This window comes from Rhinoderma darwinii, chromosome 12 (assembly GCF_050947455.1).
Source record: "Rhinoderma darwinii isolate aRhiDar2 chromosome 12, aRhiDar2.hap1, whole genome shotgun sequence".
NCBI lineage: Eukaryota > Metazoa > Chordata > Amphibia > Anura > Rhinodermatidae > Rhinoderma > Rhinoderma darwinii.
The window spans coordinates 56,663,090-56,690,844 of record NC_134698.1 but is presented as its reverse complement, the minus strand read 5'-3'; the positions used below and the strand labels follow the sequence as shown (position 1 = coordinate 56,690,844).

The window sequence follows — 27,755 nt, the reverse complement described above, 5'->3', positions numbered from 1 at the left end:
AGTGCCACACACAGCCCGCTGCCCTTTTGTAAATAGCGCCACACTCCCACCCCTTCTAATAGCGCCACACTGTGAACAGACCGGTGAGCAGTAGCCTACCACTACCACTCTCCGCTCTGCCTGGTGTGACTTACCGGAGGAGCCGAGGAGGTCATTCGGCGCAGGCAGCGGTGGAGTTCCTTCTGACTAGGGTTGGTGACAGCCAGGGCCGGCCTTAGGTTGGATGGCGTCCTGTGCGGGACTCTCTATTGCCGCCCCCTACACAAACCAAAAATTAACCACATATATAGACACGCTGGAACATATATACTGTACATACATAAAGACAGATATTTAGACATACAGGCAAATATACATACACACATTCTGGAATATATACATACAGGCAAATATATAGACGTACAGACACATATACGCACACACACCGGCAGATACACAGACCGGAACATATGCAAATACATAAAAGGCACAAATATACAAGTACAAAGACACATTCACAAACAGACCCATATATACGCACACAGGCACATATGTACACAGCACAGATAATGTAGTAGTGTTACCTGCAGTCCTATGTAACACCACAGATAACACACAGTGATAACTCTCTGAGTACAGAGAATGTAGTAGCTGTTGCCTGCAGTCCTATGTAACACCATAGATAACACATTGTAGCAGAGCTGAGATTGTAATTTAGCACAATGTGTTATCTGTGATGTTACATAGGACTGCAGGCAACAGCTACTACATTATCTGCAATCAGAGTTATCACTGTGTTATCTGTGGTGTTACATAGGACTGCAGATAACATCTACTACATTATCTGTACTCAAAGCGTTATCACTGTGTTATCTGTGGTGTTACATAAGACTGCAGGTAACACTTCTACATTATCTGTACTCAGAGAGATATCACTGTGTTATCTGTGGTGTTACATAGGACTGCAAGTAACATCTACTACATTATCTGTACTCAGAGCGTTATCACTGTGTTATCTGTGGTGTTACATAGGACTGCAGGTAACACTTCTACATTATCTGCAATCAGAGTTATCACTGTGTTATCTGTGGTGTTACATAGGACTGCAGATAACATCTACTACATTATCTGTACTCAGAGCGTTATCACTGTGTTATATGTGGTGTTACATAGGACTGCAGGTAAAACTTCTACATTATCTGTACTCAGAGAGATATCACTGTGTTATCTGTGGTGTTACATAGGACTGCAGATGACATCTACTACATTATCTGTACTCAGAGAGATATCACTGTGTTATCTGTGGTGTTACATAGGACTGCAGGTAACATCTACTACATTATCTGAACATAGTGCTTTTTTTCCCCGCAGGCTGCCGAAATCCGCCACGCAAAAAAAACGATTCCGCCTCCCATTAAAATCAACGTGTGGTGGTTTTGGTCGTTTACTTAAGCTAATTCTGACGCGTTTTCCGCGTCAAAATGTGAACCACAGTACTCTGCGTGAACTAGCCCTAAGGGACCCTGCACTCATGGTGGATTTTACGTCTGAATTTCTTAGCAGAAGACTGTTAAAAAGAAAATCTCATCCACATGCTGCTGAACATTTTCCACACGGAAATCAGAGCATGCTCCAGAATAATACATTTAAAAAAGCATGCAAAATCTCCATCAAACCTGCAGTGTTTGAACAAGGCCTTAGAAATTTATATTATGGAAAAATTAACATTGGACCTTTAAGGCCCTGTTCACACGCATTTATTTTATGCGGTAACCGCATCGAAAACCGCGCCGAAAAAGCCTTCAATTGATTTTAATGGAAAGCAGAGGCTTTTTTTCCGACATTACCTATCTTAAGGTGTTTTCCGCCTCAAAACCCCCATTGAAAGCAATGGGAGACGGAAAAAACGTTGCGAATGGCCAAGGTGCTTGATGCATTTTTTTTTTTTTAAATGGGTGCAGTTTTTTTACTTTGCTTGTTCAAGAAAAAGGTTAAAAAAAACACCTAAAAAAAAGGCGGCAAAAAAAAAAAAGCAGCAAAAATCGCGTTAAAAAAAGCATGTGGTACAAAAAAATGTGAGCTGATTTTTCCAGGCAGGATTTTCTGCCTGTAAAAAACTGTGTGAACTAGGCCTTGGGTGCACGTACACACAGTGGCTGTACTAGGGTCATTATGTCAAAGTGCATATAAGGCCACACTCTCTATATCTATGATCTGACCCATGACAAGAACACATGAGTACTGGAAGGCCAGGAATTAGTAAAATAAGAATAATATCTTATTTGGTATGCATTAAAAATACCGTTAAAAAAATGAGCCCCACAGAAACAGGATGAGACGCCACTGTGTGGTATATACAAATACAATAATGGTTTTACAAGAATGCTGCACCTACCACAAATGCTGTAGATGACAGAGTATAACAATAAAATGCCGTAGTACATGATTAATGTAACTGTATATGTGTCTGCCCTGCGTGGCAAGAACTTCCTATGTCATTGCTATGGTCCTTTCCTTCAGTTGTTCTCTCTGGCTGTTGGATGAGTGGAAAGGGTGGGGATTATGGTTGGGAAGTGGGTGTTTATTTTTGTGTATGTTACTGTATTTGTTGAAAATGCACAATAAAAAGTATTTGATGAGTACAGTATTCACAATCAAAACGTCACAGCCTTGTAAATGTACATACCCATGATGTAGTCTGTACCCCCAAAGGGGCATCCACCCCATGGGCCTTTTAGAACTCGTCTGTCCTTGTCTTTGGGTCTGATCACAAAGTACTTGATCCCTACAAAAGTGCCGTCAACACCCCTTATCCCACCCACAGTGACTGCCAGTATGTTCTTAATGCAAGCCACAGTGCCCTCAATGCCTCTTATGCCAGCACTTTCATCTTCGCCAACAACCACGACAGACACAAAGTCCCATGCCAGCCATAGTGACACCTGCCTCCTATGATGCCCTCATGACACCTGCTATGTCCCTTATCCCAGTCAAAATGCCCCTAATGTTAACCACAGTGTACTCCATGCCAGCCACATTGCCAACCAACCACAAAGCCCCATGACAGCCACAAAAAACCCATGACAATCATAATGCCACCAAGAAATCACCAATAACCCATATCCAAGCCAATATCCCAGCCAATATCCCCATGACAGCTACAGAGTCTGCAGTGTCTCTATTCCCACTCAAACCCTATTATGCCAGCCACAATGCCCTAAGCCAGGGGTCTCAAACTCGGCCGGGTAAGTGGGCCGCATACAGAGCGTTTGGCAGACACACGTCAAGATTGGGCAGCCCCTATTTAGATAGTGCCACAGTGCCCTCGGTGGATGCTGCCGCAGTGCCCTCGGTGGATGCTGCCAGAGTCCTCTGTAGATAATGCCACAGTGCCCTCTGTAGATAATGCAACACACCCCTAGATAATGTCACAGTGTCCTCTGTACATACTGCCACAGTGCCCTCTGTAGATGCTGCCACAGTGTCCTCTGTAGATGCTGCCACCGTGCCCTCTGTAGATGCTGCCACCGTGCCCTCCGTAGATGCTGCCACGTGCCCTCCGTAGATGCTGCCACCGTGCCCTCCGCAGATGCTGCCACCGTGCCCTCCGCAGATGCTGCCACCGTGCCCTCCACAGATGCTGCCACCATGCCCTCCACAGTTGCTGCCACCGTGCCCTCCGCAGATGCTGCCACAGTGCCCTCCGCAGATGCTGCCACAGTGCCCTCCGCAGATGCTGCCACAGTGCCCTCCGCAGATGCTGCCACAGTGCCCTCCGCAGATGCTGCCATAGTGCCCTCCGCAGATGCTGCCACAGTGATGTCAGGGGCAACCCCAGAGCTGGAGTCCCAGGCAGAACACTAGTAGGCTCTTCCTGGGACTCCAGCTGTGCTCCTGACATCACTGGGACTCCTGCTCTGGGGAAGCCCCTGACATCATTGTCGATGTATGGACAGCGATGTCAGAGGCTTCCCCAGAGTCCCAGAGCAGAGCCTAGACTAGCGCTCTGCCCGGGACTTCGGCTCTGGGGAAGCCCCAGACATCGGGTGTCCAAACATGGACAGCGATGTCAGGGAATTCGACGGAGTCCCGGAGCAGAGCCAATACTAGCGCTCTGCCCGGGACACCACTCTGGGGAAGACCCTGACACACTGTCCATATATGGACAGCGATGTCAGGGAATTCCACAGTGTCCTGGAGCAGAGCCGATACTAGCGCTCTGCCCGGGTCTCCGCTCTGGGGAAGACCCTGACACACTGTCCATATATGGACAGCGATGTCAGGGAATTCCACAGAGTCCTGGAGCAGAGCCTATGCTAGCGCTCTGCACGGGACTCCGGCTCTGCGGAAGCCCCAGACATCGCTGTTCATATGTGGACAGAAATGTCAGGGAATTCCAGAGTCTCGGAGCAGAGCCTATACTAGCGGCTCTGCTTCCCGCGGGCCACAGATGACAGCTCCAGGGGCCGCATGCGGCCCGCGTGCTTGAGGCCCCTGCCCTAAGCCAACCACAATACAACAATGACAACCACAATGGCCTCTATGCCCCTATGGCAACTACAATGCCCCATGTCAATGTTCCAATAACATTCCCAATTTCCCTCATCTCCGCCAAAATGCCCTTATTACACCCACAATGTCCCTTATCTCAGCCACAGTTTTTATTACAGCATCAATGACCTCCATGCCAGCCACAGTGCTCTCCGTTACTTTTTTGCCAACCACAATGGGATTATACCAGTTACAATGCCCTTTATGTCAGCCACAATGTACTCAATGTCCCCTTTGCAAAAAGAAAGCCTTCATAGCACTCACACTGCCCCCATGCCGGCCACAATGCCGACATGACAACAGCTAGATCCATTTTCCAGTTACAATTTCCCCATGCCAGCCAGAATGTACTTTATCCCAGGAACAATACCGCCAATGCCCTAATGAACAACACAATTTGCTTAGTGTTTATTATACCAAAAATTTCCAGCCACAATCTACTGAATGAACCATATGATTACTACAATGTCCCTATGGCATCCGCAAAGCTCCATGCAAGCTACAATGCCAACAATGTACTTTATCTATGTAGTAACGCCATGAATGGCCCTTATGCCAGCCTCAATGCCCCAATGACAACCACAAACTTTTAAAGCCCATATGCCAACAATATTGCCTCCATGACTATCAAAATGTCCTCACATCCACTTTTGCGAGACAGAACGCCATCCATGAAATCACCAATATCCCAAAACCCAACCAAAATGCCCCTATGACAGTTACAATGTCCACAGTGTTCCTTATGCCATCCATAATGCCCCTTATGCCAGCCACTTTGCCCTAATGTCCCCTAAGCCAACCACAGTACACTCATGACAACGACAATGCCCTCAAAGCCCCTATGACAACTACAATATACTATGTCCGCTAAAAAAGTCATCATGCCAGCCACAAAATCTCTATGAAAGCCACTAAACCCCCATGACAACCACAATGATGCCATGATATATGCAATATCCTTTATCGCCGCCAAAAAGCGCTCATGACACCCACAATGTCCCTTATGCCTGCCTCACTACTCCAATGACAACCACAAACATTCAATGCCCGTATGCCAACCATATTGCCTCCATGACAGCCAAAATGTCCTCACATCCCCTTTTGAGAAACACATTGCCATCCATGTCAGCCACAATTCCCTCACTTCTCCCTTTGCCAACGACAAAACCACCAAGACAACCACAAAGCCCCCATGTCATAAATGAAGCCAGCCTCAATAACATCCTCCATGTTTATTATTCCAGCCAAAATGCCCCATGACAGCCGCAATGCCCTCAATATGCCTTATCCTAGCCACAATGCCTCCATGCCAGCAACAATGTACTTTATTCCAGCAACAATGCTGCAAATAGCCCTTATGCCAACCACAATGACCCAATGACAACCACATACCTTTAATGCCCCTAAGAATCAGATTAATCTCATTTTCCTAAAACAACGTCCTACATGCCAGCCACAATGTACTCACTTCCCCCTTTGCCAAACACAATGTCCAAAAGATAGTCACAAAGCCCCCATGCCAGCCATGATGGTACATGTCAGCCACAATGCCCCCATGAGACTTGCTATGTCCCTTTTCCCAGCCCAAATGCAGTCATGACAGTCACAATGCCGTCAATGGCCCCTATGCTAGCTACAATGCCACTATGAAAGCCGCAATGTACTTTACCCCTGCAACAATGCAACCAATGCCTCTTATGCCAGCCAAAATGAGAACCACAATGACCCCAATGTCCTATATGCCAGCCACAATGCTGTAAATGTCTCACATACCAACCAATCACAAAGCCCCCATGACAGTCATGAAAACCCCACAACAGACACAAATGAAATCAACAATGTCCCTTATCAAAGACACAATGCCCCATGATGACAACCAGGGCTGGCTTTAGGAGTGTGCGACCTGTGCAATTGCACAGGTCGCATCATTCCAGGAGGAGGAAGGGGGCGCTGCGCTGGCTCCATTCCCGTGCTTGTGTTTCAGAAGAGCCCGGGCCCGGCGACTCAACAGCTCACTTTCCACCAGGGCGCCTCTTCTCTTAGTGGCGTCACTACCGCTGTAGCAGCCATAGCCGCTGCTAGCGGCGACACCATGCCGGTGGTGCCGCTAGCAGCCACTGTGTCTGCTACAGCGGTAGCGACACCATATTCAATAGTATCTTTGTCCTTAGGACGCAAATACTATTGAACACTATAGCAGAGCAGGGAGGTATCTCCCTGCTCTGCTATCTACTAGCATCACTGTAGCTCCCTGAAGAAGCGGAATCCCCGTGTGACCGGGGATTACGCTCCTGGACGGAGAGCTTGATGTCTCTGTCCATTTATGCATTTGTGGACAGTGACATTAGGGGCAACTCCTGAAGCGAAATCCCCGTCTACAGTGTTGCCGACGCGGTGACTGGGGATTCCACCCCAGGAGAAGCCCCTGATGTCACGGTCCATAAATGGACAGAGACGTCAGGGGCTTCTCCTGGAGTGGAATTTCGACGCTGTGACTGGGGATTCCACCCCAGGAGAAGCCCCTGACGTCACTGTCCATATATGGACAGAGACATCAAGTGCTCCGTCCAGTAGTGGAATCCCAGGCCACAGGGGGATTCCGCTCCTACAGGGAGCTACAGTAGTGCGTTCTACAGGAAGGGGGGGTGCTACCTACAAGGGGGCTGTGTGGCACTACTTTAAGTCCAAAAAGGTTAGGAAACTCTTTACTAGGCTTCAGGATCATGCCGGCCTACGCAAGGATCCCGTAGTCGGTGTTGTGGAGCAGCTCAGTTCATCGTGGGAACGGGGCCCAGGTGAGTTAAAATTTTTTGGGTTTGGGTGCACTGTCTACAAGGGGCGGTGGGGGGCTGTACGGCACGGTCTACAAGGAGGCTGTATGGCACAATCTACAGGGGGCACTATCTAAAAGAGGGGACTGTGTGTGCAGCCAGGGGAGGGGGGCATTATATTGTGTGAAGGCCACTAAGCGGACATTATACTGTGTAGGGGCACTACAGGGGGCAATATACTGTGTATGGCACTTAGGGGACATAATACTGTGTGGGCACAATTAGAGGACAAAATACTGTGTCCTTGAAGGGGTTATAATATATTATTAAATATTATTATTATACTGAATGGCGGCACTAAAAGGTCATTATACTGTGTGGGGGCACTATATAGGTAATTATACTGTGGGGGGGCATTATACTTTTTTATGGGGCATTTTTTTATGATAGGGGTGGAGTGCCAAAAGATCATTTTGCACGGGGCGCCATCTATCCTAAGGACGGCCCTGCTGACAAATCCCTCAATGACTCTTATGCCAGTCAAAATATCCCCATGACAACCACAGTGACACCAATGCTAGCAAAAATGCCCTCCATGCTAGCCACAATGCCACAATGCGAGCTATAGTGCCCCATGCTAGTTACTTTGGCCTCATGACAGCCACTAATCCCCTACAACACAATGCGACTATGACAACTACAATGCCCTCACTGTAAATTTTACTAGCCACTATGCCGAAATAAACACCTCAATGCTATCCATGCCAGCCAAAGTGATTCTAATCTCAGCCACCTTCCCACCATGAAAGTCAAAATGTCACCATGACCATCACAATCCCCAAATGCCTAATATGCTAGTCAAAATGCCCTCAATACCAATTTCTCGATGATGACCACAATGTCCAACATCCCAGCCACAATGCCTCCCATGGCAGCAGCAATGCCTATGTGCCAGTCACAGTGTTCCCTTTAGAACCACTATGCCCCCATGACCCCAACATTGTCCCTTATACCAGACACACAACCCTCCAAGCCAGCCACAATGCCCTGAATTCCCCTTTTGCCAACGACAATGTGAAAATGACAGCCACAATGTCCTCCATGCAAGTCACAATGCCAATCATGGGCTATGCAATTTAGAATAGAAGTATTCTAACCAGAATGCCCCTAATGAGAGTCACAATGACATAATGACACTCGCTATATGCATTATTCCAGTCGGAATGCTCTAATGCCAGCCACAATGGCTCCCATTCAAATAATAGTGTCCAAATTCCAGCCACAATGCTTCCATAAGAGCCACTATTCCACAGGGATACACACAATGTGCCTTGTCCCAGCCACAATAGCGTCATTATAGGTACAATGCCCTCCATACCAGCCACTTTGCCCTCAATTCTTCTTTTGCCAATAATAACGCCCCATGACAGCCAAAATGACCTCCATACCAGTTATATTTGTCTCAAAGCATCTTATGTGAGTCGAATGCCACAATGACACCCACAAACCTTCAATGTCCCTACACCAGCCATAATGCCCCCATGACAGACAACATTTCCTAATTTATCACTTTGACAGACACAATGCCCTCCATGCCAAACACAATGCCCTCACTTCCCCTTTTGCCAACCATCACATGACAGACACTAGTCCCCTATGCTAGCAATGACACCTGCCAGCCAAAATTCCCCCATGACACATGCTATGTCCAAAAAGCCAAAATGCCCCTCAATATTAGCCACAAGGCCAACTAACCAAAAAACCCCCATCATAGTCACAATGCCCTGTGACAGTAACAATGTACCCATGAAATCACCAATATCTCACATCACAGCAAAAAAGCCTTCATTAAAGATGCAATGTACAGTCTCCATCATCCCACCCACAATGCACCTTACGCCAGCCACCATGCCCTCAATGCCCCATTAACAAAACAATCATGACAACCACATTACCCTCAATACCTCATGACAACCACACAGCCCCATGACAACAAAATGCCCTTATGACAACTTCAATGCCCACTTTACCAGTCACAAAGCCCAAATAAAAACCACAATGCCTCCAAAAAAGTCACAATGCAATCATGACAGCCACACTGCCTCTAATCCCAATCACGTTGCCCCCATGAAAGCCACAATGTCCCCTAACAACCATAATCCTGGAATTCATCATATACCAGCAACAAAGACAACAATGCCAAATAGAATTTCCTGAGGAAAACCACAATGCTCCCTATGCCAGCCACAATGTGAAGCCCATAATGTTCTCCATAGCAGTAAAATTACCCTGAATGCCTTCTATGTCTACCCCAATGCCCCATGACAAATACAAAGCTTTACATGGCAACATCAATAGGCCAACAGCAAAACAACTATGACAACCACAATGCCCCTTGATGGCTTAATTGACCCATGATAGCTATAATGCCTCATTAGCCACTTTAGCAGCCACAATGCCAATACAAATACCTCAATGCTCTCCGTGCCAGCCCTATGCCCACAATGTCGCTTATCTCAGCCACTACGTCTTTATTACAGCCACAATGAGATCATGGCATCCGCAGTGCATTCAATTTCTCACTGCCAACCACAATGGGATTATGCCAGTTACAATGCCCTTCATATCAGCCAGAATGCCCTCAAAGCCCCCTTTCCAAAAAGAAAGCCTCCATACCACCCACAATGCCCCCATGAAAGCTATAATGCCGACAAGACAACCACTATATATCTTTTCCCAGTCAGAATTCCCCAATGCCAGCCACAATGTACTTTATCCCTGCAACAACGCTGTCAATGAACCTCATGCTCGCCACAAAGCCTCTATGACATCACAAGCCTTTAATGCCCCTACGCCAGCCACAAATCCCCATTATAACCAAAGTGCCCTCACTTCCTCCTTTGCCAGCTACAATGACCTCCATGCCAGCCAGAATGCCCTTAATTTTCTATTTGCCAACCACATTATCTCCAAGACAGCCACAAAGCCCTCATGTCAGCCATAATGCCACATTCCAGCCACAATGCCCCATGCCCTACACAATGCCCCAATGACAACTACAAACCTTTAATAACCATATGCCAAACATGCTACCTCCATGACTGCCAAAATGTCCTCACATCCCCTTTTTGTCTTAGGACACCTGCTATGTCCCTTATCCCAACCTAAATGCCCTAATGTTAACCACAGTGTTCACCACGCCAGCCACATTGCAAACCAACCTCAAAGCCCCATGACAGCCACTAAAACTCCATGAAAGTCACCAATAAATCAACAATAACCCATATCCAAGCCAAAATATCCTTTTGACAGCTACAATGTCTAAAGTATCTCTATTTCCACCCACAATGCCTTTAAAACCCATTATACCAGCCACATTGCCCTAAACTGACCACAATAGAACCATGAAAACCACAACGGCCTCAGTGCTCCTATGACAACTACAATGCCCCTATGACAAAGTTCCCATACCATTCACAAAACCCCTATTTCTGCCAAAATGCTGTCATGACACCGACAATGTCTCTTATCTCACCCACTAAGTCTATTACAGCCGAAATGAACTCCATGCCAATGAGAATTCTCCATTCCTTTTATGCCAACAACAATGGGATTATGCCAGTTACAATGCCCTTCATGTCGGCCACAAAAAGAAAGCTTCCATACCACCAACAATGCCCCCATGCCAGGCACAATGCTGTCATGGCAATAGCTATATCGATTTTCACAATTCCCCCATGCCAGCCACAATGTACATTATCCCAAGAACAATGCCGCCAATGCCCCTTATGCCAACCACAATGCCCCAATGAACAACACAATTTGCATAATGTCTATTATGTCAGTCACAATGCCCGTGACCACAAACATGTCCTCCATGCCAGCCACAATGCCCTCATTGTCCACTTTACCAGTCACAAAGCCCAAATAAAAACCATGATGCCTCCAAAAAAGTCACAATGACCTCATGACAGCTACACTGCCTTTAATCTCAGTCACGATGTCCCCATGAAAGCCACGATGTCCCCTGACAACCACAATCGCAGAATGCATCATATGCCAGCAAAAATGCCTGCAATACCAATTACAATTCCCAAAGGACAACAATGCTCTCAATGTTCCCTATGCCAGCCACAATGCCCCTGTGAAGTCCACAATGTCCTCCATTGCAGTAAAATCCCCCTTAATGTAGCCAATGTCTACTCCAATGCCCCCATGACAACTACAAAGCCTCACGTGGCAGAAGCAAAATGCCAAACGCAATACAACCATGACAACGACAATGATCCTTGACATACTAATTGCCCTCATGACAACTAAACTGCCTCATAACTCACTTTAGCAGCCACAAATACCCACATAAATTCCAAAATGCCTCTATTACAGCCACACTGTCTCTAATTCCAACCGCAATGTCCCCACGAAAGCCACAATGTCCCCATGACAACCACAATTCCTGAACGCTTCATATACCAGTCAAAATGCCTCAGTGCCAATTTTAAATGTGTCAACAAAAACCACAATGCCCTCAATTCTCCCTGTTCTGACTACAACGCCCTCTATGCCAGCCACAATGCCCACATGAAAGCCAAAAATGCAAATGCAGTGCACCCATGTACAGAAAACTAAGGAATTTACAATGCCCTTAAATATCTATGGCTAATATATGTACTACTAGACATATATCCTTATATACCAGGAATTTATTACCACACCTCTAAAAGTCCAGAGCTAGAAACTAGCCTGATAATTATCAGTAATTAATAATAATATTAATTACCAGTCCTCTGATTCCTCTATTGTCACTGACTGGAGGATTCCATATCCTGCTTCTCTTCACTTTCAAATAGACACCTAGAAAAAACAGGGTGTGAAGAGGTGTGATAATACGTTCCTCGTATATGCTATAGATGTATTGGATCAGTAAAGAGATGTTAGTGTGCCTAGTTTCTAATAAACCCCAAACATTCTGAGGAGCAAAGCTAGAGATCCCACCTCAAGTCTTTCTATCCAAGAGAATGCACAGACCACGCCATCTTGAATAGAAGCCACAAGTAGGATATAATTTACTCTGATCACAACCCCAAAATTAGTCACCAATCACATTAAAGATCAGATGTCTAGAAGAAATAGAACTCTAACTGTTTCTCACTTAACTTGTGCCTCCTGGAACAAAAACCCTTTGAGTAAAATCTATTTTTTTTCATCATTGCTCTCCTAAATTAAATTATGACACAATTCTTAAAAATGACAGCCAAAATGCCCCTATGACAGCTACATTGCCCCTTATAACAGCCACTATGCCCCCATGACATCCACAATACCCAAATGGCTCCAATGCCAGCCACAATACACCAAAAAGATACAATGCTCTTCAGGCCAGCCACAATGCCCACATACCACCCACCATGTACTTTATCCCATCTCCAATGCCCCCATGCCAGTGAAGAAGTTCTTATAAGAGCCGCTATGTCTCATGCCAGCCACATTGCATCCTTTTAAGTTACCATACCCCCACGACAGCCACAATGATCCTATGACACATATAATGTCCGTCATCTCCACCAAAATTTCACCATGACTGCCACAATGCCGACAATGGCCCTTTTACTAGCCAGAACGCCCTCATGACACCTTTCAACATCCATAATCCCAGCCACAATGCCACCAATGTCACAATGACAGCCTGTCTCTTATCCCAGCAACAATTCTACCACAAAAACCACAATGTGCCCATTATAACCATTCAATTTTAACTTCAATTCCTCGATAACCACCACAATGCCCTCATTGCTCTCTATGCAAGCCACCATGCCCCCATATAGGCCACTATGTCCTCCATGTCCTGAATTCCTCCTTTGTGAACAGCAATACTGCCGTGACAACCTCAATGCATCCAATCCCAGATACAATGCCCTGCAATCCAATTTTACCAACCACAATGCAACCATGACAACCACAATACAATTTTTGCCAGAAACAATGCACTCAATGCCCATATGCCAGCAAGAAAGCCCATGTGCCACCCACAATGCCTGCATGCTAACTTCAATAATTAAAGGATACCCGATATATACATTAAGCCAGCCACAATGCCCCAATGACAAACACAAACCTTTAATTCCCCTATTGCAGTCACAATGCCTAAAGACTAGACTAGAGCTAAAAAGCCCTGAATTACCCATTTGTCAGCCGTAAAGCCCTCCATGCCAGCCACAATGCCCTCACTTCTTCCTTTGCAAGCACAAATGCTCCATGCCAGCCACAAAGTTCCAATGCCAGCCACAAACCTGCCATGCCAGCCTCAATGTTTCCATCACACCTGCTACGGCCATTATCCCAGCAAGTATGCCACCATGACAGCCACAATTATGTCAATGGCCACTATGCCAGCTATAATGTCCCCATGCCAGCCACAATGTACTTTATCCCAGCAACAATGCCGCCTACAACGATTATCCCAGCCACAATGTCCTTAATGCAAGCCACAGTGCCCTCAATGCTCATATACAAACTACAATGCACCCACGTCAGCCAAACTCTGTTTTATCCCAGCATCATTACCACTATGAAAACACCATTGTTGAGACACGATGAATTTAATGCCAATTTAAATTCCTCAATCAGAACCACATTGCACTCATTGCTTTCTATGTCAGCCACAATGCCCCCATGTAAGTCAATATGCACTTCATACCAGTCACAAAGTCCTAAATGCCTCCTTTGCTAGCCACAATGCTGGCATAACAATTACAAAGACCCCCAAGACAGCCACAATGCCTCTTATGCCAGCATTTTCATCTTCGCCAACAACCACATGAGAGACACAAATTTCCATGGCAGCCATAGGGACACCTGACAGCCACAATGAACTGATGAAATCCGCTATGTCCCTTATCCCAGTCAAAATGCCCCTGTTAACCAGTGTTCTCTAGGCCAGCCACATTGCCAACCAATTACAAAGCCCCATGACAGCCCCAAAAACCCCATGACAATCATAATGCCACTAACAAATCACCAATAACCCATATCCAAGCCAAAATATCCCCAGCTACAATGTCTGCAGTGTCTCTATTCCGACCCACAATGCCCTCAAAACCCATTATGCCAGCCACAATGCCGTCAATGCCCTAAGCCAACGACAATACAACCATGACAAACACAATGGCTTCAATGCCCCTATGACAACTACAATGCCCCATGACAATGTTAGCATAACATTCCCAATATCCTGATCTCCGCCAAAATGTCCTCATGACACCCACAATGTTTCTTATTTCAGCCACTGTCTTTATTACAGCCACAATGACCTCCAAGCCAGCCACAGTTCTCTCTATTTCTCTTTTGCCAACCACAATGGGATTATGCCAGTTACAATGTCCTCCATGTCAGCCACAATGCACTCAATGCCCCCTTTCCAAAAAGAAAGTATCCATACCAGCCACAATGCCGACATGACAACAGCTATACCACTTTTCTCAGTCACGATTTCCCCATGCCAGCCAGAATGTACTTTATCCCAGGAACAATGCCGACAATGCCCCTTATGCGAACCACAATGCCCCAATGAACAACACAATTTGCTTCGTGTTGATCACAAAAATGTACTCAATGCCAACGACAAAACCACCAAGACAACCACAAAGCCCTCGTCAGCAATAATGCCTGCCAGAATAACATCCTCCATGTCTATTATTCCAGCCATAATGCCCCCATGACAGCCACAACGCCCTCAATATGCCTTATCCTAGCCACAATGCCCCATGTCAGCGACAATTTACTTTATTCCAGCAACAATGCTGCAAATAGCCCTTATGCCAACCACAATCACAACCACATACCTTTAATGCCCCTAAGACAACCAAAATAATCTAATTTGCCTAAAGCAACGTTCTACATGCCAGCCACAATGTACTCACTTCCCCTTTGCCAAATACAATGTCCACATGATAGTCACAAAGCCCCTATGCCAGCCATGATGGTACATGTCAGCCACAATGCCCCCATATGACTTGCTATGTCCCTTTTCCCAGACCAAATGCCGTCATGTCAGCCACAATGCCGTCAATAGCCCCTATGCCAGCTACAATGCCACTATGAAAGCCACAATGTACTTTACACCTACATCAATGCAACCAATGCCTCTTATGCCAGCCAATGTGCCTCCAGGACAACCACAGTGACCCCAATGCTAGCCACAATGCCCCCAATGCTAGCCAATGCCCTATATGCCAGGCACAATGCCGTAAAAATCTCACACACCAACCAATCAGAAAGCCCCCATGACAGTCATGAAAACTTCACAACATGCCCCATGATGACAACCAGGGCTGGCCTTAGGGGTGTGCGACCTGTGCCCTTGCACAGGTCGCATCACTCCAGCAGGAGAAAGGCGGAGCTGCGCTAGCTCCCTTCCCCTGCTTGTGTTTCAGAAGTGCCCGGACCAGGCGACTCTTCAGCTGCGCTTCTTGTCTAAGTGGCGTCGCTACTGCTGTAGCAGCCATAGCGGCTGCTAGCGGTGACACCGAGCCTGTGGCGCCAATAGCAGCCACTGCGGATGCTACAGCGGTAGCGACACCATATTCAATAATATCGGCGTCCTTAGGAAGCAAGGACTATTGAACACTATAGCAGAGCAGGAAGGTCACTGTAGCTCCCTGAAGGAGTGGAATCCCAGTGTGGCCGGAGATTCCGCACCTGGATGGAGAGCTTTATGTCTCCATCCATATATGGACAGCGACATCAGGGACAACCCCTGAAGCGAAATCCCCGTCCACAGTGTTGCCGACGCTCCACGATTCCACTCTAGGAGAAGCCCCTGTTGTCACTGTCCATATATGGAGAGAGACATCAAGCGCTCCGTCCAGTAGTGGAATCCCAGGCCACAGGGGGATTGCTCTTCTTCAGGGTACTACAGTGGCGCATTCTGCAGGAAGGGGGGGGTGCAACCTACAAGGGGGCTGTGTGGCACTGCCTACAAGGGGGCTGTGTGGCACTGCCTACAAGGGGGCTGTGTGGCACTGCCTACAAGGTGTTTTTGTGGCACTGCCTACAAGGGGGCTGTGTGGCACTGCCTACAAGGGGGATGTGTGGCACTGCCTACAAGCGGGCTGTGTGGCACTGCCTACAAGCGAGCTGTGGGGCACTGCCTAAAAGGGGGCTGTGTGGCACTGCCTACAAGGGGGCTGTGTGGCACTGCCTACAAGGGGGCTGTGAGGCACTGCCTACAAGGGGGCTGTGAGGCACTGCCTACAAGGGGGCTGTGCGACACTACCTACAAAGGGGTTGTGCGGCACTACCTACAAGGGGGCTGTGCGGCACTACCTACAAGGGGGCTGTGCGGCACTACCTACAAGGGGGCTGTGCGGCACTACCTACAAGGGGGCTGTGCGGCAGTACCTACAAGGGGGCTGTGCGACACTACCTACAAGGGGGCTGTGCGACACTACCTACAAAGGGGCTGTGCGACACTACCTACAAGGGGGCTGTGCGACACTACCTACAAGGGGGCTGTGCGACACTACCTACAAGGGGGCTGTGCGACACTACCTACAAGGGGGCTGTGCGACACTACCTACAAGGGGGCTGTGCGACACTACCTACAAGGGGGCTGTGCGACACTACCTACAAGGGGGCTGTGCGACACTACCTACAAGGGGGCTGTGCGACACTACCTACAAGGGGGCTGTGTGACACTACCTACAAGGGGGCTGTGCGACACTACCTACAAGGGGCCTGTGCAGCACTACCTACAAGGGGCCTGTGTGGAACTACCTATAAGGGTGCTGTGTGGCACTACCTACACGAGGAAGTAGAAAAAAAACAGTAAGGCAGCACTTCCAAAATGAATAGTAGCTTTATTCACCCGTGCAACGTTTCAGTCCAGGAGGACCTCTCTCAAGCTTGAAACGTAGAATAGGTGAATAAAGCTGCTATTTATTTTGGAAGTGCTGTCTCGCTGTCTTTTCTTCTGGTCTACGCCAAGGGACCATGGATCACTACTACAAGGGCAAGAAGAAAAGACAGTAAGGCAGCACTTCCAAAAATTAATAGCATTTTAGTTTTTAGTGATAGTGGTGGGCTGATGGTCATTTTACTGTGAGGGGGGCTGATGGTCATTTTACTGTGAGTAGGGGGCAGATGGTCATTTTACTGCCTTCAAGGGAAGGTGGGGGGCTGTATGGCACGGTCTACATGGGGGAGGTGGGGGCTGTATGACACTGTCTACAAGGAAGAGGTGGGGGAATATTGCACGGTCTACAGGGAGGCTGTATGGCACAATCTACATGGGGCTCTATCTACAAGGGAGGACTATGTGTGCAGCCAGGGAAGGGGGAATTATACTGTGTGGAGGTCACTAAGCAGACATTGTACTGTGTAGGGGCAGTACAGGGGGCAATATACTGTGTATGGCACTTAGGGGGCACAATACTGTGTGCACAATTAGAGAACAAGATACTGTGTCCTTGAAGGGGTTATAATTTATTATTGTAATGACAGGGATAGGGAAACAGACAAGTGAGCCCTAATCTACCTGCCACTCAGTCCCTGCCTACTTGCAACGACCCGCCATAGGCGACGGGGTACAACTGGGCGACGGTCCCTACACTCAGTAAGTGCACGACAGACAACCAGACAAGGAAACACAGAACAAAGGGAAGCGGGGCAGTTGCCCACGGCAACACCGTGAGCAACAAGAGAAGTGAACAAGCCGAGTCAAACCAGGAGAGTACGAGGTGCCAAACGCAGAGCAGGAGAGTAGTGAACAAGCCGAGTCAAACCAGGAGTGTACGAGATACCAAACGCAGAGCAGAAGAGTAGTCAGTAAGCCAGGGTCAATACGAAGCAGGGACAAGTAGTTCAAGAAGCTGCAGCAGGGCCAGGAAACCAACAGACAAGAATCACAAGCAAAGGAGGAACAGGAAAGGCAGGTATAAATAGACAGAGGGCGGGAGCTAGCTCCGTCTGGCCAGGCTGTGATAGGCTCTCCCACTCCTAAGCCTGCCATCCTGAGTGGTGGAAGATGGAGTCAGTCTCACAGACATAGAACCAGGTGCAGACTGATTACCTATGGGCGTGGATACAGAAGCTGTGCCTGGCAGATCCTTAACAATTATATTATCAAAAATTATTATTATTTTGAATGACAGCACTAAAGGGTCATTATACTGTGTGGGGGCACTATAAAGGTCATTATACTATGGGGGGGGGGGCATTTATTTATGATGGGGTGGGGCGCCAAAAGATAATTTTGCACGGGGCGCCATCTATCCTAAGGAAGGCCCTGCTGACAATAATGCCCTCAATGACTCTTATGCCAGTCAAAATATCCCCATGACAACCACAGTGACCCCAATGCTAGAAAAAATGCACTCCATGCTAGCCACAATGCCACTATGGGAGCTATAGTGCCCCATGCTATTTACTTTGCCCTCATGACAGCCACTATTCCCCTACAACACAATGCCACAATGCGACTATAACAACTATAATGCCCTCACTGTTAATTTTACTAGCCACTATGCCCATATAAACACCTCCATGCTCTTCATGCCAGCCATACTGATTCTAATCTCAGCCACATTGCCACCGTGAAAGTCAAAATGTCACCATGACAATCACAATTCCCAAATGCCTAATATGCTAGTCAAAATGCCCTCAATACCAATTCCTCGATGATAACCACAATGCCCACAATGTCCACCATCCCAGCCACAATGCCTCCCATGGCAGCAGCAATGCCCATGTGAAAGTCACAGTACTCCCTTTAGAGCCACTATGCCCCCATGATCCCCACATTGTCCCTTATACCAGACATAAAACCCTCCAGCCACAATGCCCTCAATTCCCCTTTTGCCAACTACAATGCAAAAATTACAGCCACAATGCCCTCCATGCAAGTCACAATGCCAATCATGGCCCTATGCAATTTAGAATAAAACTATACTAACCAGAATTCCCCTAATGCAAGCCACAATGCCATAATGGCAACCACTATATGCCTTATCCCAAATCGGAATACCCCAATGCTACCAATTCAAATAACAATGTCCAAATGCCAGCCACAATGCCCCCATAAGAGCCACTATGCCCCAGTGACACACACAATGTGCCTTATCCCAGGCACAGTAGCTCCATTACAGCTACAATGCCCTCCATGACAGCCAATATGCTCTCAATTCTGCATGACAGCCGTAATGCCCTTCATAGCCGTAAAATTACCTTGAATGCCTCCTATGTCTACACCATAGCATCCATGAAAACTACAATCCCTCACATGGCAGCAGCAAAAGACAAACCGCAATACAACCATGACAACCACAATTCCCCTTGATGGCCTAATTGCCCCCTTGACAACTACAATGCCTCATTGCCCACTGTAGAAGCCACAATGCCAACTTATTCCACAATTCATCCATGACAGTTATAATGCCCCCATGACAGCCACAGTGTCTAATCCCAGCCGCAATGTCCTCATGAAAGCAACAATGTCCCCATGACAGTCACAATTCCTGAATGCCTAATATGCCAGCCAAAATGCCCTCAATGCCATTTATAAATTCCTCGAGAATAACCCCAATGCCCTCATTTCTCTCTATGCCAGTCCCCATGCCCTTCATGCCAGCCACAAGGCGTACATGACAGCAAAACTTTCCTAATGGGAAAGGGCAGATGTTTATGAATGTGTATGTTGGAATGTAAATGCAGTGAACCCATGTGTAGAACACAAATGCATTTACAATGCCCTCAAATATCTATAGCCAATATATGTTCTACTAGACATATATCCTTATATACCAGGAAGGTATTACCACACCTCTGAAAATCCAGAGCTAGAAACTAGCCTGATAATTATCAGTAATTAATAATAATATTAATTACCCGTCCTCTAATTCCTCTATTGCCGCTGACTGGAGGATTCCATATCTTGCTTCTCTTCACTTTCAAATAGACACCTAGAAAAAAAGAAAGAAAGAGGTGTGATAATACGTTCCTGGTATATGCTATAGATGTATTGGATCAGTAAAGAGATGTTAGTGTGCCTAGTTTCTGATAAAACAAAAATAAATTTATAAAGGGCCGTCAAACCCTTTCTGGGATACATTCTGAGGAGTTTAACTAAACTAGAGATCCCACCTCAAGTCTTACAAGAGGATGCACAGACCACCCCATCCCGACTAGAAGCCTCAAGAAGCCACAAGTAGCATGTATTTGGCTCTGAGCAAAAGCTCCAAATGAGTCCCCATGAACATGACCGCAGTTTCTATCCGTAATTACAAATCCATAATTACGGATCAAATCCATAATTACGGATAAACTGGTGACCCACTAATTTCTATTGGCCACTGACTCCTTTCCGTATATTTACGGATGTGTGTCCGGGCCGTAGAACTAAAAAGCAAAATATAAAACATGTCCTATTCCTGTCTGCAATTGCGACACGGACTCACCCATAGAAGTCTTAGGGAGGGTGCAAAATTTCGCAAGCATTGCTATGCAAAGACAGGGGATTTCTTAAGGAAATGGCACCTGAGCGATCATCTGACCTTTTAAAATGAGTTTGGACATGTTGTCAACATCATTTGTAGTCTCCCTTTTTTTTGCGGATCTGTAAATAGGGATGCACAACGGACCATATTTGCGGACAGAATGTCAGATAAGCGTTTGACTACAGATCAGTATCCTCTAACAGCTCATCACGCCCCCGCAATGCAATCGCGGAGCGGCGATGGTTGCTATGGCAGCCTGGGGGCCTAATGAAGTCTCCCAGGTCTGCCATCTTTGTGCTCCTATTAAGCACTTAATAGAAGCCTGTCAGAAAGACGATATACTGCAATACATTAGTATTGCAGTATATAGTGCAAGCGATCCAGTATAGTATATAGTGGATCGCTAGTTGAAGTCCCCTAGGGGGACTAATAAAAAAAGTACAAATCAGTCAAATAAAGTATTTGTTTGATGTAAAAAAATATGTATGTATTATAAGTTCAAAATAGAAACCTTTTCGCATTTCCCCGCTAAAGCATTTACATTTTTTTTAATAAATAAACATAATTGGTATTGCCACATCCGTAAAGGTCTGAACTATTACAATATATTCTTATTTAACCTGCACGGTGTACGCCGTAAAAAACAAAACCTGTAGACGCCAGAATTGCTATTTTTTAGTCACCTCATCTCCCACAAAAAAATTGAATAAAAAAATGATCAAAACCTTGCATGTACCCCAAAATTGTAGCAGTAAAAACTACAGCTTATCCTGCAAACAATAAGCCCTCATACCACTTAATCGACTATAAGACAAACCTGACTATAAGACGCACCCAGGCTTTAGACAACAGAAAATAGTTAAAAATTTATATTTTACTTCTTTTAGAATGAAAATACGATTGGTTAAAAAAAAAAATTAGTTCAGTTCCACCACATTCTGACAGCCATAACTTATATTTTTCCATTGCTTGAGCGGTGAGAGGGCTTATTTTTTGTGGGACGAGCTGTAGTTTTTTTTTAGCACCATTTTTTTTTGGTACATACGATTTTTTTATCACTTTTTGTTTCATTCTTTTTAGCGCTATGGTGACCAAAAGACAACGATTCTGGGGTTTTAATTTTTTTTCTACGCCGTTCACTGTGTGAGTCAAGTAATGCTATATTGTAATAGTTTCAGACTTTTACGGACGCAGCGATACACATTTTTTTATTTTGTGCTTGGTGAAAAATGGGAAAAGGTTTTTTGTTTTGTTTTTTACTTTAAAAAAATGTTTACACCTTTTTTTACACATTTTATTCGTTCCCCTAGGGGACTTGAACCAGCGATCATTAGAGCGCTGGTACAATACACTGCAATACATGGATGAGTTATGGAAACAGCTTAACTCGCTAGGATACGCGGTTTCCATAATTCCCATAGTAGGGAATGGCAGTTACAGAAGCAGCGTAGCATGCTACGCTGTTTCCGTAACTACTATTCAGTTCTATGGGAGATACGAAAACTGCGTAGCTCAGCGAGTTACGCTATTCGCGTAACTCGACGATGTAACCAAGAAGTGACCGGAAGACAGCGGAGCCAGGTAAGATAGAACGGGGCCCCGTTCTAGAGATAGACCTCTGGGACCCGCATCTATCTGACATTTATAACATATTCTGTGGATATGTCATAAATGTCCTTCATGGAAAAACTGTGTCATCTGTAGGGGGTGTGTTCAGCGCCATCTACAGGGGGTGTGTGCGGTGTCATTTACAGGCTTCAGAAGGTGTGTGCGGCGTCATCTACAGAGAGTGTGTGCGGCGTCATCTACAGAGGGTGTGTGCAGCGTCATCTACAGAGGGTGTGTGCGGCGTCATCTACAGAGGGTGTGTGCGGCGTCATCTACAGAGGGTGTGTGCGGCATCATCTACAGAGGGTGTGTGCGGCATCATCTACAGAGGGTGTGTGCGTCGTCATCTACAGAGGGTGTGTGCGGCGTCATCAACAGAGGGTGTGTACAGCTTCATCTACAGAGGGTGTGTGCGGCGTCATCTACAGGCTTCAGAGGGTGTGTGCGGCGTCATCTACAGGCTTCAGAGGGTGTGTGCGGCGTCATCTACAGGCTTCAGAGGGTGTGTGCGGCGTCATCTACAGGCTTCAGAGGGTGTGTGCGGCGTCATCTACAGGGGGCGTGTGCGGCGTCATCTACAGAGGGCGTGTGCGGCGTCATCTACAGAGGGCGTGTGCGGCGTCATCTACAGAGGGCGTGTGCGGCGTCATCTACAGAGCGCGTGTGCGGCGTCATCTACAGAGGGCGTGTGCGGCATCATCTACAGAGGGCGTGTGCGGCGTCATCTACAGATGGTGTGTGCGGCGTGGTACCTACAAGGTGTCTGCCTGGCACATACAGGGGGTCTGGCTGGCACCTACAGGGGGTCTGCCTGGCACCTACAGGGGGTCTGCCTGGCACCTACAGGGGGTCTGCGTGGCACCTACAGGGGGTCTGCGTGGCACCTACAGGGGGTCTGCGTGGCATCTACAGGGGGTCTGCGTGGCACTATCTATAGAGGGCATTGTGGTGCTACGCTGTTTCCGTAACTACTATTCAGCTCGGAAACTGTGTAGCTTGGCGAATTACGCTGTTCTCGACGATGTAACCAAGAAGTGACCGGAAGACAGCGGAGCCGGGTAAGATAGAACGGGGCCCCGTTCTAGAGATAGACCTCTAGGACCCGCATCTATCTGACATTTATAACATATCCTGTGAATATGTCATAAATGTCCTTCATGGAAAAACCACTGCGTGGTGCCATCTACAAGGGGTGTGTGCAGCGTCATCTACAGGCTACAGAGGGTGTGTGCGGCGTCATCTACAGTGGGTCTGCGCGGCGTCATCTACAGGGGGTCTGTGCGGCGTCATCTACAGGGGGTCTGCGCGGCGTCATCTACAGGGGGTCTGCGTGGCACTATCTACAGGGGGTCTGCATGGCACTATCTACAGGGGGTCTGCGTGGCACTATCTACAGGTGTTCTGCGTGGCACTATCTACAGGGGGTCTGCGTGGCACTATCTACAGGGGGTCTGCGTGGCACTATCTACAGGGGGTCTGCGTGGCACTATCTACAGGGGGTCTGCGTGGCACTATCTACAGGGGGTCTGCGTGGCACTATCTACAGGGGGTCTGCGTGGCACTATCTACAGGGGGTCTGTGTGGCACTATCTACAGGGGGTCTGTGTGGCACTATCTACAGGGGGTCTGTGTGGCACTATCTACAGGGGGTCTGTAAGCCTCCCTGGAAAAAAAAATAAAATGATGGCAACTGTGTACCTGTCATATTTGCGGTCAGTTATATATAAACATCGTCTCCTACACAGACCTCGTGTCTCTCGCTGTCTATTATCCGCTCAACTGACATCTGCATTTCTATGGAGATGGCTGGTGCAGTGGATCTCTGAGGAAGGTATTATTCAAACCGTCCAATCAGATGCTGCCAACTGGTTTGTACCACTGAGTAAACTACAAGGGTGGGCTCAGATCAAACTAATGACTGCTTTTGTGTTTGTTTTAATAAAGCAACAAGCTTTTATATGTGTGTGGAAAGGAAAGGATTTATTCTATCTCAAGCAGAAAAATTGTGACATTACAGATTTGTGGCTGGATTTGGTTTCTTGGAAACTGCTGCACTTTTTGAGTCTTTATTTCTGTGGTGTTTTTCCCTATTGACTTTATAAGGAAAAGTTATAACTGAGGTAAAACAATAATAAACTACCACATGTGCTTTTGTTATATGTAGTATTACGCCTGCAATATCCGGTCTCTGTACAAACAGTGGACCTTATGTTTCGCATGACTCCATAATCTTATGTGTAAAATCCCACGATACAATTATTTGCTCAGTTGCATTTTTTCTATGCAGTTTATCAGGTAAGCAAGTTAATTGTAAAAATGAAGATTTGCCCTACATCCACATTTTAGTGTTATGTTAGAGTCTTCATCATACTGGATGGGTGAGATAATGTGACTGATAGAAGATAAGTGGCGGTTTCCCTATTTATGGAGGTATCACACATTGGCCTCTCACATTATTGATGAATTACGGCGAGGCCTCCCCTCCTGAATGGTAGATGTATGTAACTTATAGGGTAAGTACACACAAGGGGGATACAATGGGTATAAGCACACAGCATATCCGTCATGGGAGCTGCAGAAAATTCTCCCAGAAAAACCGAACCTTAATTGTGGTGCAGTTTTTCGGGCGGAATCTCCGCTGCGGATATACTGGTAGAGAAAAAAACCAATTAATACTTATCGCGTTCTCCGTTGTCATAGCGATGTGTCCCTAAAGCGTCAGACTGGAATACCTTGGGCCCACCAAAGAAAAATCTCCTGAGGGCGCACTCTCCATCCACACAGAAAATGAGCTTTCATTTGTATCATAATCTTTGTTAGGCTAGGTTCACACAACCTATTTACGAACGTAATTCGGGCGTTTTAACCTCGAATTACGTCCAAAAATACGGCTGCAATGCGCCAGCAAACATCTGCCTATTCATTTGAATGGGCTTTACGATGTTCTGTGCCGACGGTCATTTTTTTTACGCGCCGCTGTCAAACGACGGCGCGTAAAAAATACACCCGCGTGAAAGAAGTGCCTGTCACCTCTTAGGACGTAATTGGAGCCGTTTTCCATTGACTCCATAGAAAAACAGCTCCAATTACGTCCGTAATGGACGCTGCGAAAAACGGCTTCACATGCCACAAATCCCTCCAGGCCCTTCACAATGTACTCAGTCCCCCTCTGCCAATCACAAAGCCCCCAGGCCAGCCATGATTGCACATGCCAGTCACAATGCCCCCATGAAACCCGTTATGTCCCTTTTTCCAGCCAAAATGCTACCATGACAATGCCGTTAATGTCACTATGAAATCAGCAATGTTCCTTTTCCTAGCCAAAATGCCCCCATGACTACTACACTCTCCTTTATCCCAGGCACAATGGCCCATGACATCCACAATGCCCCCAATACTAGCCTCCATGCCAGCCACAATGCCCTCCCTCATGTACAAACTGCCAATAAAAATGCCCCATGACACTCACAAGGTAGCCACTGTGCCAGATGAGAGGTACTATGGCCACATGACAGCCACTAGTCCCCTACTACAGATAGTATTCAACCATGACAGTTACATTGCCCCTACTTTCGATTTTACCAGCAACATGTCCAACATGTCCATATAAATACCTCAGTACTTCATTATAGCCACAATGCCTCCATGACAGCCACACTGTAATGTTTACAAATCAACCACATTGCCACCATGAAAGCCAAAATGTCCCCATGACAACCATAAAACGCAACTGTCTAACATTCTAGTCACAATGCCCTCTAAAACAATTACAATTCCTCAATGATAACCACAATGCCCACAATATCCACCACTACAGCCAGATTGACTTCCAAGGCAGCAGCAATGCCCACATGCCAGCCAAAAAAGACCTACATGCCAGCAACGATGCCCTCAATTCTGATTTTCCCAGTCATAAGGCTCTATGACAACCACAATGTCCTCCATGCCAGCCATATTTCTCTCAATGCCCCCTATGCCATCCAGACTGCCTCCATAGCCATTTGCAATACAACCATGACAACCACAATGCCTCTTATGACAACTACAATGCCTCATGACAACTACAATGCCCTCATTGCTCACTTTACAATTCACAATGCCCACATAAATACCACAATGCCTCCAAAAATGTCACAGTGCCCTCGTTATAGCCACATTCTCTAATCCCAGTCACAATTTCCCCATGAAAGCCACAATGTACCGTGACAACCACAATCCCAGAATGTATCATATGCCAAGAATAATGTCTTCCATGCCAATTACAATTCCCCTAGGACAGCCATAATGCCCTCATTGCTCCCTATGCTAGACACAATGCCCACATGAAGGACACATTGTTCTCCATAGCCGTAAAATCACCCTGAAGAACTCCATGAGAACCACAATCCTTCACATGGCAGAAGCAAAAGGCCACCCACAATACAACCATGACAACCACAATGCCCCTTTATAGTCTAATTGCACCGTTGACAACTACAATGCCTCATTGCCCACCTTAGTAGCCACAATGCCCACAAAATCCACAAATCCTCCATGACAGTCACACTGTGTCTAATCCCAGCCACAATATGACCATGAGAGCCACAATCCTTGAATTCCACATATGTCAGCCCACAATGCCAATTATAAATTCCTGGAGGACAACCCCAATGCCCTCATTTCTCCCTATGATGGCCACAATGCTCTCCATGCCTGCCACAATTCCCACATGACAGCAAAACTTTGCTATTGGGAAAGGGGAGATTGTGATAAATATGAATGCTGGAATGTAAATGCAGTGTACCCATGTGTAGAATACAAAGGCATTTACAATGCCCTTAAATATCTATAGCCAATATATGTACTACTAGACATATATCCTTATATACCAAGAAGGTATTACCACACCTCTGAAAGTCCAGAGCTAGAAACTAGCCTGATAATTATCAGTAATTAATAATAATATTAATTACCAGTCCACAGATTCCTCTATTGCCGCTGTCTGGAGGATTCCAGATCTTGATTCTCTTCACTTTCAAATAGACACCTAGAAAAAATCAAGAAAGTGGTGTGATAATACGTTCCTGGTATATGCTTTAGATGTATTGGAAACAGTAAAGAGATTTAATTAAGTCTAGTTTCTAATGAAACCCCCAAATATTTTAAGGGGCAATTAAACCCTTTCTGAGATACATTCTGAGGAGCCAAACTAGAGATCCCACCTCAAGTCTTCCTATCCAAGTGCATGCACCGATCACCCCATCCCGGCTAGAAGCCACAAGTAGAATATAATGGTCTCTAATCACAACTCCTAAATTAATCACCAATCACACCAAAGATTAGATGCCAAGAAGAAATAGCACTCTCCTTCACACCT

The 27,755-nt window shown here is 46.5% G+C and overlaps 1 long non-coding RNA gene across 2 annotated transcripts in view; it reads right to left on the bottom strand.

The window, feature by feature from the left end:
* Positions 1-27,755, bottom strand: part of LOC142664551 (uncharacterized) — a 186,220-nt gene that overhangs the window by 73,267 nt on the left and 85,198 nt on the right. Inside the window, exons 9-11 of one of the 2 annotated variants that reach the window (XR_012851314.1) lie at positions 27,352-27,425; positions 20,184-20,257; positions 135-258 (exon numbers count right to left, since the gene is read on the bottom strand). This is a non-coding gene — a long non-coding RNA (uncharacterized LOC142664551). Of the gene's footprint in view, positions 1-134; positions 259-12,080; positions 12,156-20,183; positions 20,258-27,351; positions 27,426-27,755 lie in introns of those variants that run through there. The other variant, XR_012851313.1, reaches the window with a different exon arrangement.